Source organism: Camarhynchus parvulus, chromosome 4 (assembly GCF_901933205.1).
Source record: "Camarhynchus parvulus chromosome 4, STF_HiC, whole genome shotgun sequence".
In the NCBI taxonomy this organism is placed as follows: domain Eukaryota; kingdom Metazoa; phylum Chordata; class Aves; order Passeriformes; family Thraupidae; genus Camarhynchus; species Camarhynchus parvulus.
In genome coordinates this window covers 56,850,318-56,863,561 of record NC_044574.1, presented here as the reverse complement: position 1 = coordinate 56,863,561, position 13,244 = coordinate 56,850,318, and the positions used below count along the sequence as shown (strand labels likewise).

Here is a 13,244-nt window from a genome sequence, read left to right as displayed (position 1 = left end):
GAAAATCACTAAGTGTTAGAAAAGAATAACAGATACGGCATTTTAAAAGCTGTTTTTCTTTATAACTCTAAGTGTAGAGTTTCAGAGAGAAAACACTAATAAAAATTAGTCAGTCATCATTATGATGTCATTCTCATAATTTCCCTTGAAGTAAACTAGCAAGTACAAATAATATTTGTAATGTCTGACATCATCTATGTAGCTTTCCATATGCTCAGACTTTAGGTTAAATTTAGTGATGTTTCCCATTTGTTAGCGAGAACACCTTCTGGGTGGAATGGATTTCATTAAGAAAATCTCTCTGAAGTTAAGCCATCTTTGTAACTTGTTTGAAACAAAACAAAACCAAACCCCAAACAGTCTAGGAATGATAGGAGTACAGCAGTAGCAATTTGTCAAAAATGTGATTTTCTGTAAGAGCCAAAGTTTCAGTCCTGAGTCTTAGGGCTCACATGAAGGAAGGAGCCATGCTCTTTGGTGTGGCTCTCTCCTAAAAGAAATACCGTCATCATAATTGTTTTATGTAGAAAACAATTTCCCCTTCCATGTGACAAATGCACATTTATCACAGTTGGTCTGCAAAGGCTCCTTGGAATCAAAGTTTTAGAGGAGTCATGGACTCATTTTTTGTTGCTTCAGCATGACTGGCTCATCAGCATCCTTGTCCTTAGACAAATATCTGCCAGTTGAGTTAATTTGTAATGGAATTATTGACTGGGATTATATCTTTCAAGTCATCTTTCAAAGATATGCAGTACACAAATGATGTGGACCCATTTAATCCAAAGACCCCTGACAGCTTTTTCAAATAGTCCATTGCATTACTTAATATAAACTTAAAATTTAAGTAAATATTATTCATTATTCCTGATTTTGTTGTTGTTGTTGGAAGACTTGGGCATCTGTTTTAAATTATGTCATTATTTACTCTTTTGCATTTGAATGGACATTAGCTAAATGTGACAGTTATTCAAATTCAAAGTAGAAAAAATTACTAGAGTTGTCAGAATATTGTAATACCCTGATATATTATTCCTTCATTAATGCCAACATTTTCTATTACCCTCCCTTCCCCCTCAAAAAGGAATAGGAAATTCACACATTTGCAATCTATACTTAAGTACTGAATGGAACAATTCTTGAAAGAAAAATAGCTAGCATAAACATAATTTCTTCTTTAGAAATATGAGGTATGTAATAATTAGTAGAGCCTCACTAAAGCTACAGAAACCATATTCCCTTAGGAGAAAAAGAACAGTAACTTCTGAAAAAATGCCAGACTATATACAGTTTGCTATATCTGAGGAATAAAAATGTAACTGCTTAAACATATTTAAAAGTGGTAAATTCACTTCCTCTACAAATTCATAAACTCAGAAATATTTCCTTGCAATTGTTCTTGGAACTGATAGAGGAAAATCTCCCAGTGACACACCAAATGTAATAAGTGTAATATGAAAATTGCCCTTTCTGCTCTGAAGATTGAAAGAGAGCAGATATTCCCCAGAACACCAGCAGGTTTCCCTGCTCCCTGCCCATATGGGCTCTTCCCACAGTCTCCCTGCAGGAGGGACTTATGAGCCTCGTCAGAGCTGACTGTATGGAAGGAATGTGGGCTCAAACATTTGCAGGCATGCCACAGAACCTCAGCAATCCAGTCTCTTGTTAATTACAACTAATATTTCATTATGTTGTGGAATTTTCAGCTACATAGCTGTGTGCACACATCGTAGTATGTCGTGTAGCCACCACTTGCAATTAAATTACAAGCCTTGTGAAGTATAAGAGGTGTATTGAAAGCTGAAATTAGTAGAATAAAGCACTGCAAGTAGGTTTTCAGCTTTTTAATTTGAAACCTTCAGACTTCTTGATTGCAGGGAGAAGTCTGAGAACACAAATCAAACTAAAAAGCAAGGAGGCAGTGAATTTCCACTCCCCCTGTTTTCAAATGAACTTTTTAAGCACGTGGCTTTTAAGCCAATTTCATGATTTTGGAGTCTGTCTCGTGTGTGTGAATGGACAGGACTGAAGGTACTTTACATGGCTTATTTAAAAATAACATCCTAACCCAAGCTATAAATCACAATAAGTATTTAATGCCTTACGTATATAATAAATATTCGAGTCTAAGTATCTGGTTACAGCAGTGATTAAGAGTTCTGAAAATCAACCCCCTAAAGGACAGTCTTCAGTGGAAATAGTGTGAGTGGTGAGGCTTCTTTCACACTATTCTGTGCACATCTGCAGTTCACAGCCATTAAGTCAGCAGCATCACAGCATCTGTTACTTCTGAACTCTGATGCACATCCATGCACTTGGCAAATTTCATTTGAATACTGCTGTTTGAGGAATTAAAGTAATTCTTAAGACAGAGTGGAGCCAGCCTGGCTTTTATGGTGGGAAGAGAGAGTGGAGGATAAGAAAGATATCTTGGGGAAGCTATCTCTGGATTCTAGTTTTTAAACAGAAAAAACTAGAATCTTGATCTTCGTTGTGCTGGGGAAGAACTACCTCTGACTGGATAGCCCAGCCAGAAGGAATGAATCAGAGCTACAGATAGAGATCCCTGCAGACTTTTTCTTTTCCAAATCCCATTACATTTGCAACAATGCAGGCAGGGAACTGACTGGCTGGGGACAGCTCTGCTGAAAGGGAGTGTGGGGTCTCGGCAGACAGCGAATTGAACGTGAGCCAGCAGAGAGCCCTGGCAGCAGAGAAAACCAGCAGCAAGCTGGGCTGCTTAACAAGAGCACAGGCAGCAGAGAAACCCCTCATCATCCCTTCTCCCTGCACTCAGGAGGCTGCAGAGAGGACACTGCACCTGCAGCTCTGAGTTCTGCAGCCCCTCAGCACCAGAGTGGTGTCACTACACCACAGTGAGTCCTGTGTAGGGGGGCTGGGGACTGGAGCATTTGCCCTCTGCAGAGAGGCCACCAGAGTGTGGCTTGTTCAGCCCAGGGAATAGAAGGCTTCAGGACCTTGTTCTGCAAGTGGGGTAGTTAGGTGTGACAATGATATTAGAGAATGACATCCCCAATGTAATCGTTCTTGGCAAGAGTCTGTGACTCTTATGCTAGTCTAGGGTTTTTGGCAAAACATTTCTGTGGTGGCAGGTATTGTTGGAAAAACCTAATTGATTAAAAAAAACCAAAACAACAAACAGTTCAGGCACCTAATCTAAAGATTTAGCTATCAAGCTACTTGTTATATTGTTAGGGATTTTTGCTCCTTTTCTTTTTCTGTTTTTACTAAAATTTCTAGTCTTGACTTGAGAAGGGTTCCAAACAACCTTCATAAAGATCAGGAGAGGAATTCTGCACTTGATTCATGACAGAGACTACAATCTTCAATTTGCATATCCTGGATAATGTTCTTGATCTATATAGAGCAATAAGTCCCTTTTACCAAACAATACTTAATTTCATGCAGTGGCACAGCAGGTCTCTGTGAGCAAGGACCATTGACTTTATATGTGCCTTTGAAGCTGCCTCTCTGAATTTAATTGTATTATTGTATATTGCATCCAATATTTTGTAATTTTATAAGCTTCCCCAGAAGCACATCTTGACAATTCCTAGTTACTGTTGGAAATGTTTTCTATTGCATCCAGCCCTGGAACAAACCAGCCTGTACATGTGAGTCTGGTAGCCTAAATGAGTTATCAAGTCACCAAGCTTTGCAGCATACCTCAAGTTTCACACAGAAGCTAATTTTGAGATGCTTGGTTTTGTCCCACATAGAAAACAAGCACTAGCACAATGTTATTTCTGGACAAGGAATCTGAAGCAAAGATTAAAGGTGATTGTTCTATAGGCTACCACATCAGCAGACATAGGTCCTACCTGCACCCATTTTTATTGACAGTAGGCCCAGTTCCCTACCAGGAAAGCTCCACGGCTGCTGTGTTTTTTGTAAGCAATAGGATAATAAATTATAGCAGCAGAAAAGCTACAGGCAAATACTTCATTAATTGGTGCTGAATCGAAACCATCAAAGCAGCAGCATGTAACAGACAAGTGATTATGTTGCTCAAATGTCATTCCTTTCAAGTATGACAATTCAATTTGTTAAACTTTTTAATCAAAGAAAAAACAGAATGAAAAGGCAACATTGCCTTCTCTAAAATGTAATACTTCACCTATTTCTGTTAGATCTTGTTTTTACCAAATTAAATATATTTTTAGATGCTGTCAAAACCCTTTTCAATACTATTTTGTTCAACTATATCTTGCTGTACTGCTAAGGATGCTGCTGAGTTAAATAGTGACAGTGTTCATTACCCAAATATCTCTTTTAGATACCGCTCAATAACTGCATTTTATAGTTTGTTAGATTTTTGGAGTTGTCACTGACACTTCTTATATTTTTTCCAGAATAGAACAGAATAAGGTCAGAGAGCTCTTTGTGTGTTGAAAGATTCTTTATGTTATATTGAATTACTGTGCCATTTCATTACTTATATTTAAAAAAATTTTCTAGACTTCCTTCCAACACACTCAATCTTTTATCACCAGCAAATTCAGACACTTAGTTATGAACTTTTCAAAGTAACAGCTGATTTTCTGGAAGCAATACAAGATTACACATTTTAAAATTATTTTAAAGATATGGATTATTTATTTCTTCTATTTGTTTTTCACTCCTACTTTAGAAGTGTACTGGAGATATGTCCAGAGGCATTGGTATAGTGCAGTTCTTGCCTGAGTGCAGTCAGAACCACAACAGCTCATGCTGTTATTGCAAGAGCAGCAATCCCTCATACCACTTCAGAAACACCAAATAAAAACTTCTAGAGATATAAATTACTTTCTCTTCATTATCTTACAGATTCTTTGACAGCATTCTGTTTGTTGCAAGAAATCAACATTTAAACAAGATGCTTTTTTGGGCCTAATTTCACAATTCTCCTAATTTTTCATCTAGGATTTTTTGTTCTCCCTTCTCTGTTATTTGCAGGATGACCTTCAGAGCCCTTTAAAAGCCAGATTCAAAGATGAAATTTTGTAAAAACAAATAGCACAGCTTCATTACCTTCACTACTCTAATTTTCAGTTGCTTTCGAGTACTTATATTCAGGGTAATTTATGCTGGTGCTTTCAATGATTTCTCTTCTCCCTCTTTTTTTTTCCCCCCTTCTCATCCTACAGGTGGAGAAGCAGCAGATGTTAAACACCAACTATAGGATGTGCTTTTCTCAGTTTCTCTTATGGAAAGAAATCAAGTTGTATTTTTTCCTTTTATACTCCATTGGTCCCCCTAACCAGCCTCTGCCAAAGATCATCACTTAGCTTGAGGAAGTTCTTCTATTACGATGTCTTTAAAAATTCTCTGTATTTTTCCCTATTTGTCCTTTAAATTTCCTCTCAAACCTCAGGATGTTGTTCTACCATGAATATTTATGGGAAACTCCTACTTAGTCTGTCAGTGAAACAATGGCAGGATATAACCCTTACTCTGGTGTTCTGAATTTATATTCTGCTCTATTAGTGCCACTTGAGTTGGATTTCCATTTTATTATAGGATTATTATTTTTTGGGGGCCTGAACATTCCCTTGTACCTTGTGATATTTCTCACCTTCTTGATTCCTGATTGTTCCAGTATATACATATTTTCCCTGAATCTAATAAGTTACTTTTAAAGAACCTCCATGCTGCTTCTATGGATTTTAATTTCCTAACTTTCCCCTTCAGGCTATTTCTAACTTCCTCAATATAAAAATCTTCCTTTTTTGAGAAGTACTTTAATATTATTACCTTATGGTAGGTTCCCATGGGAGGATGTTGAGCTTAATTACATTATGGTCGCTTTTATTTAGTGGCTCAACCATGTTAACTTCCTGAATCAACTCATGTATTTTGCTCAAGATCTGCATCAAGACTAGATTTGCCCTCTCAGTATTCCATAGAAATTGTGATACCTTACAACTGAAAGCCCATGATGATGCCCAGTAATGTATCTCAAGCAATCAGTTGTTGTTGTGCTAAGGTTCAGCTGAAAACAATCTTTAGTAGTGAACTATATGGTAGTTCTGGAAAGCAGATTGAAATATGGTTTGTCTTTGAACTAGATCCACTGCTTCTCTGAACTTATAAACATGACTTTGAAAGAATGTACACTGTTTTCCTGATTAGAAGTCCCTTCTCTTTTTTTTTTCCATTACTCATTTATTTCAACCCCAGTTTTAAAATCTATCTCATTAGAAAAGCATTCTTAATAACAGAAGTTGAAACAAATATAGACCTGTGTATCCTTGTTCAACACAGAGCTGTTACTATTACATGTTATGAGAACACAATATTTGGTATTAGACTCAATTTCTTTATTATTTTAAATCCCAAACTGATTACCTTAAATCAAACTTTTCTTAAATTTTCCAAGAAAGGTTTGCTTCATCAATGTTATAATTTGTGGTTCACATTTCGAAAGAAAGCTAAAAATAATTTCTAAAATAGTGTGTCTTTCTGACATAAACACAGCTAACTTACATTTTTGCAGTTTCCAGGATTGTTTCACTTGTACAAAGCAGTAAAAGTATCCTGCTCTTTCCATTTTTCTCGTACTATAAGAACCAAGAAAGCAGGAATTTGTTTAGCTCATTGGCTCCATTTATCCTGAGCCAAGACCATGATCTTGGAAACCCTAACTTGGCTGAATACAGTACAAAGTTCTTTGCAAAAAACCAGTGCAATTAGAACAACACAGTGTATGTTCAGTCTCAAAATTAAGACGATAAAGTTTCAAACAGCTAGAACTGAAACAAAGTATCATGGACCCAGACCTTTAATCAGTTGAACACAAATCCTAATTCCACTAGATTTTGATCAAATGAAGAATTGTGTGCTTGAGGACAGCATTAAGAAAACACTATTCTACCTTGTAAATGGGCAGAATTCACACAGAAAACAAGGAAACATAATGGAAGAAGTGCAAGTTTTGTGCAGTCCAGCCTTGGGAGCTCCTTTGAATACTCGAGACAGAGTGATACTATAGCACAGCAATAGCCTCTGCACTTTCTGCTTTATCACTGCTTACTGCTCAGTGGCCATACACATTTGCTAACCAAATCAGCACATTGCAGACACTGTTTTAAAACCCAGTGCTTCAGTTCTGAAGCCCTTTTTTTTCCCCAAAACCCTCCCCCTTGCTGCATATTTAGAACATAACACATGCTTAAGACATTCTCTTCACTTCTATAAAATCATCTGTAATTTCTACCTTGATGAACTACAACACTTAAGGAAATCAAATGAATAAAATTCAGTACCAAGGATTGTAGTTCATGATGTTTCAATTCACCTAAATTATTCACGGGTTGTTGAAGGTACATTTTTGTTTTATTGAATAAAGGAATTATCAGGCCTTATTAGAAATAATTTTAGTTCTGCTCAGATTGAAAGTAATTTTCTTTCATGCATTCTGTTTGGGGTTTTTTTTGACCATTCACATAAAGTGATTTCAGAAGTTACTAGGTTAGTAAGGAGCAAATTAAGTTCACTTCCCTTAGTCATTTGCTACCTTTTTTTCCTTAGGATACTTACTCCTGGAAGTTGAAATATTTATGCAGATGGCAAAATAAAATATGTACACATTGATGAAATGTATATGCATTTTATACAAAACAGAGAATTATATGGATTGTATAGAACTGTGTTACTTTTGTTTTTTTATTTGTACCATAGAAGTTTAATAAACTACTTTAAAAGCAAAAATTTTTAATGAGCAATATAATTTGTAAGGAGAATGTATCTCTACAAGAAGTGTTAAACGATGCAAGTTACAAAATGCTGACTCACTAAACTACACAAGAACCACAGTTTTCAATGCTTCTGCTTCAAGGATGACATTACTTTCAAATTAAGTAATCCATTCCACATTTCTTTACCAAACATTTGTAAATAAAGGGTTTGGTCCAATTGTACCTGCGGTCCTCCCAGCCCCACAGGCCTTTGGAGAAACATGGATCCTGTCTGTGGAATAGTTTTGGTTTTCCCCACTGAGGGAGAACCAGGAGAGGGGTAAAACCCCGCAGGGGCTGGTTTCTGTGAGGTAGTTCCCTAATATTCCCTACTTTTGGATTTGTCGGCTGCTTCAGCCTTTGGACATGATGTTTGGAACTACCCTGGGTATGGCAGGGCTGTGATCTCTAAGTCACTGTAGGGGCAAACTGGAGTGATCTCCTACGTGGCTTGTTAAGGTTTATTTGATCTTCTGGCTTATTTACCCAGGCACACACCTGCTTGTTACATGAGAGCACCGTGACTTCTTGCTCCTTCCCTCAAAAAGTCACTGGAGCAATCCTGTCCTGATAATATTGTCCTGTCATATCTTGTAAGGCCATTATGGGGAAGGAAAACAGCAGCAATGGAAGTTTCATATCACCTCTCTTCTGATCTGAGATTCTTTTGATTTGATGAGATCTTTGAAGTGCTCAGGGTTTTAACAGCCCTAAACATGGTGTGCTGCTTGATAGTCAATAGTGCTTGGGCACGTCTTCAACCAGGCCTCTGTGAGGTGAACAATACCATTTTACATTCATTACTAACAATTAAGCATCCAGTTTGTCATGATATATATTTTATTTAAGGAAGAACTCAGGTAAGTACTTTTCTTATGTGGTTTGATATTAAATAAACCTCTTCTCAAACTCTGCAGCTCACTCAGATCCATGTATCTACTACCACTTGTGTGTTGTCTCTGGGCTGTTACAGTGATTGAGAATCCAGCTGAGGGAGATTCACCAAATTTTTAAGAATGCCAAAAATATGAAAGTTTTTGGGTGATTTACTCCCTCTTTTATTCCTTTTCAAGGCATTCAGTTAGCATAAAAATAATGATTATTACATAAATTAAAGTTGTTGCAATTCAGCTGTAGGGATTGCAGTCCAAAGCCAGTGAAGACAGATCAAGGTTTTAAAAAGTATCTGCTGTAAATTAAAAACAAATGGTTGAAAGTATTTTGCAGACCTCTCTCCCACAGATTGTATTTTCCATTTTCCAAATTAAATCTAAGAGAGAATATTACTTTATTGAGATTTATGGAATAATTTCTTTAAATATTCCAGCAATATGAGAATATAGGCAGACACTGACAATGAAGAAAAATAAGTGTCAGCTGCTAAGCGGTTTCATCTTTTGGAGCTTTTTATGTTTTTGGTAATGGGAAAAATTAGTTCTGACTGCTTTTTAAAGCTAAAATTATATATAAACCATTAATTAGGGGCAGATCATTTGTCCAACTTTTACTGCAGAGGGGATAAAATGGGTGGAAAACATGATAATATACCAGTGCTCCTTGGAAGAAGTGTTCCTCCCTCAACCCAACTTGCTGATCCTGTCTAAGGAATAAGACTTAAGAGCTTGTGAGAAAATGTGTGTAAGAGGATATAAAAGAAAATTGTTCTGTGGCATCTGGGGGAAATATATATAGGACTAGCAGTTGGGCTGTATTAACTATGAAAGTAAATGTGTTACTCAATTTTTCACCTCTTTCAAGACAAACACAGGACCCTTTTTCCATGTGGCACAGTACAAGGGATGTAACAAAAGGAAATCCTAGCTCTGATGGACAGGAAAGCACAGAGAAGTCCCAAGGACACAGACTGGTTTTGAGAGCTCCAGTGTGTCATGGATTCCCTGAAGGATTCTTAGGACCTCATTACAGTTTTTGGGGTGTCCAAGAGCTTAAAGGGATGATGAATCCCGGAGCCTAAGTGGACTGTTAAACCTCCTCCCATTAAAGAAAAACATGTGGTTGAAACTGTGTTGGCTAAAAACCATGGAATTTTCTGCGTAACTTTATTCCTTCTTTGCCATTTTGTGTTGGCTATCATGATCTGCCTGTTATATTTCAGCAAAAGCAATAATTTCCTTTTAATTAGATAATTGCCATGTTATTCATTGGTTTTGATCACTTCTAAATTCAGCTTTTGGTTTTAACAAATGTAGTTTCAGAAGATGATGGATTTTTACATTTTTTAAACCGCTAAATGTTCAAAAAGGATTTGTACACATAACAAAATTAAAGTAGGGATTATCTAGCACTGTGTGTGGGATACAGCTATAATCTATACAGAGCATGGAAAAGAAACTGGCATTCTCAATTGCACTGCACACATCTCAGTAATAACAGGGTATGAGGCATACAATTTCATGGAACACCCACAATGAAAATTATTCTTTCCAAACAGAGAATTGTTTTGGAATAAGTTAGGTTAATTGGCACCATGGGATTCCTCTCAAGGAAACACAGAACATTAAAATCTACACATGTGCATGTAAAATGATAAAGTATTATCTTCTTTCCCCTCTCAGCTCCTCCAATCTGAGACACGCTACCCAAAATCAACAGACACGATTATGTTTTGTTGATTCAAATTTCCTCAGAATAAACTGGCAATTCTTCATCTGGTCAGCTTACAACCTGAGAGCCACTGCACTGTTCCACAATTGCTAGCTTGAGTATGGTTATCTAGTGCAGGCTCTCACAGAAAAATAGAGGTCTCTAAGAGCTTTTGGCACATGCTTTTTAGAAGGTAAAAAACCTTCATTTTTAACAAAGCTATATGGTCCTAAGATAAAACCTCTTTCAAAGGCCTGTTGTGTCCCTTTTAGGATGAGAACCAAAATCTGCAAATGGTTTATCCAGAGAAATCCAGGCATATTTCACTGTCATTATACAATCTTTGGTTAAAATGCAGTATTTTACAGTGTCTGAACGCACTTAAAGTATATTAAGTCCTCGCAATAGCAACGTCACCCTCTCGAAAATTACAAAGAACTTATCACTGATTAAGAAAAAAAGTCTTCCTTTTCATGAAGAAGGCTGAATTCTCATGCAGACTGTTGTGTCTGTTGTGTTACTGTTTAAGGTCACTATAACCAATGATATTCTACATGGTTTATCTTTAAAATGTCCTGATTTTTTCACATTTGGCCATTTGCACACCTTAACCATTATTTCTGTCTGAGTTTTCTGCTCAAATTATGTCAAGACATTTAAAAGCAATTAATTGTGGTGCCTAGTGGGCAGGTCACAGGTGAGGTGTGGCCTCAAAAATTATGTCTGTTGTGCCACAGGTCTGACTGCTGCTCTTCTGACCTCTCAGATGAGTGAGAAACCCCCATGTCTTGTGACCTGACATCACTTCATCTGCAAGTCCTGGGCTGAAAAACAGTCTTCATCACTTCCCTGTCATCACTTCCCTCTGCAGTCCCCAGGAGAAATCTGAGGTCTGTCATTTTTGCAACAACACAGGTAACATAGTGTTTCAGTTTCTCACCAAAGACATGCTAGAGTGCCCCTTTTCATACACTGAAAGATGAGTCCAGGACACCCAAAAATACCCCACAGGTATCACTGCTGTATGTCAATAATTTCATTCACCTTGCCCCCCTGCCTGGGCCTATGCACATGTCTTACATGGATTTACCATTTAATTACCCTTAAAAGTACAGGAGCAGGACAGCAAATAGAGATTGCACCCAGCACTGATGCAATTAATTGTAGAATGGAATGAAAATGAAATCTTAGTTTGTTCATCAAAGAATATATGTCATACTTAATGTTCTGTGCCTCAATATTGTTATTTTAAAGGACTATCCCCATTCTTCATATAGAGCTGAGAGCTTGGTCTGGTAGGACAATGAGGATTTACTATCTGAGTTTTCACAATCTCTTTCTGAATAACTCTGAAGAATTGCAGGCTCATTGGGTTGAAGAAGGAAGAAATTCATATAGGACCTCTCAGTTGTCCTTCCAGTGCAGCCCGGAGAGAAATACAACTTTCGACTGCTCCCCTTTCTCTCCATATATCAAAATAATCCCTTTTGGGACTAACTGGTCATGAATTTAGTAGCCACTGTAAGTTTGGCTTTCAAGGGAGCAGAGAGCAAATAACCTTTGTGGAGAGTACAAGCTAGTGCTTAGTGGAAGAGAGCACAGCTTGTTGTGATGTCAGGGCAAAAAGTTCAAGAAAGGTTCATTGATTTCAGCCTCATCCATGTAAGTGTTCAGAGGAAAATAAATTGAAATTGCTGGACTTGGATGGAAGGACTAGCATAAATTATGTGAATTCATCTGTCAGTAACATAAATCCTGTGGATACCAATGGACAGTGTATGTGTTAACTTAGATCTGTCTGTGCATCAGCAAGATGCAAGAACAAATGTACACATCTAGTCAAGAGGAATATATGAGAAGTTTTATCAGTGACAGAATTGAGCAATTCAGCAAATAACACAAACAATCTGATTCCTACACTAAGTTTTAAATAGATTTTATCCCTGGCTTAGTGTAGATTTTGTAGCCACTCCTCACTGCAAAGACAGCACAGCCTCTTATAAGCTTCTTGGAGCAGGCTTTTCCAGTGCTGGAGGTAGTGGCAATTTAAAGAAAAAAATATCTGATTGTATTTGAATGACCTGAGTAATACATATTCACATGATTAAATGTCACAGAATCACAGAATCATTAACTTTGGCAAAGACCTCTATGATCATTAAATGCAACCGTTAACCCAGCACCTCCATGTTCACCCCTAAACCACATCCCCAATTGCCACATCCACCTGCCTTTTGAACACCTCCAGGGCTGATGGTTCCACCACTTCCCTGGGCAGTCTGCTCCAATATCTTGACACAACCATGAAGGCACAGTAGATGTTCCACTACTAATCATTCATTCCAGAAAAAAGATGCCTGTGGTGACCAGATGCTTATTTGATCCTGAGAAACTCTGGAATAATTGGCTCACAGCAGCACAGTTAATATGTTTAATACCTGACAGTCTACTCCCATATTCATATTGAACATATATATTGCTGTGCTCCACAGCAGTCTTCATGGCAGCACAGAAAATTCCTACCTGAATCACTGGATCACTCATTAATAAGATTCTGCAGGACTGAAAGCACTTGTGCTCTGATTAAAATACTACCAAAACACAGTAAGAGACATATCTAACTTTTAACTCATCTAAAGGCTATTGCTGGGAAATTTGCTGAGCATACTTAAAATAATTGTCAGATGTTTCTATGGTTTTTTTTTTCCCTGCAAAGAGAACTGACTGTTAAAATATTTGTAAGGAATTAAGTAGGAATATAGCATTTTAAAAACTTTGGGAATTAAAAAAACCTCACATAAAGTAGTCTTACTGATATTAGTTTAACAGCAAGATGAGCTAAGAAGGTGAGTATGGCTTAATATTTAGGGGAAGTTTCTGTTTAAGTGATTCTGACAAGTAAAA

General features: G+C 37.2%; 2 protein-coding genes across 3 annotated transcripts in view; one reads left to right on the top strand and one right to left on the bottom strand.

Annotated features, from left to right (window-relative positions):
- The window catches only part of HHIP (hedgehog interacting protein), a 69,489-nt gene that overhangs the window by 34,571 nt on the left and 21,674 nt on the right, over positions 1-13,244 (bottom strand). The gene's annotated exons all lie outside the window — the stretch shown is intronic.
- Positions 1-13,244, top strand: part of ANAPC10 (anaphase promoting complex subunit 10) — a 141,839-nt gene that overhangs the window by 125,548 nt on the left and 3,047 nt on the right. The window contains exon 7 of one of the 2 annotated variants that reach the window (XR_004060703.1): positions 11,078-11,230. The gene's annotated coding sequence lies outside the window, so the exon portion shown is untranslated. Of the gene's footprint in view, positions 1-11,077; positions 11,253-13,244 lie in introns of those variants that run through there. The other variant, XM_030948147.1, reaches the window with a different exon arrangement.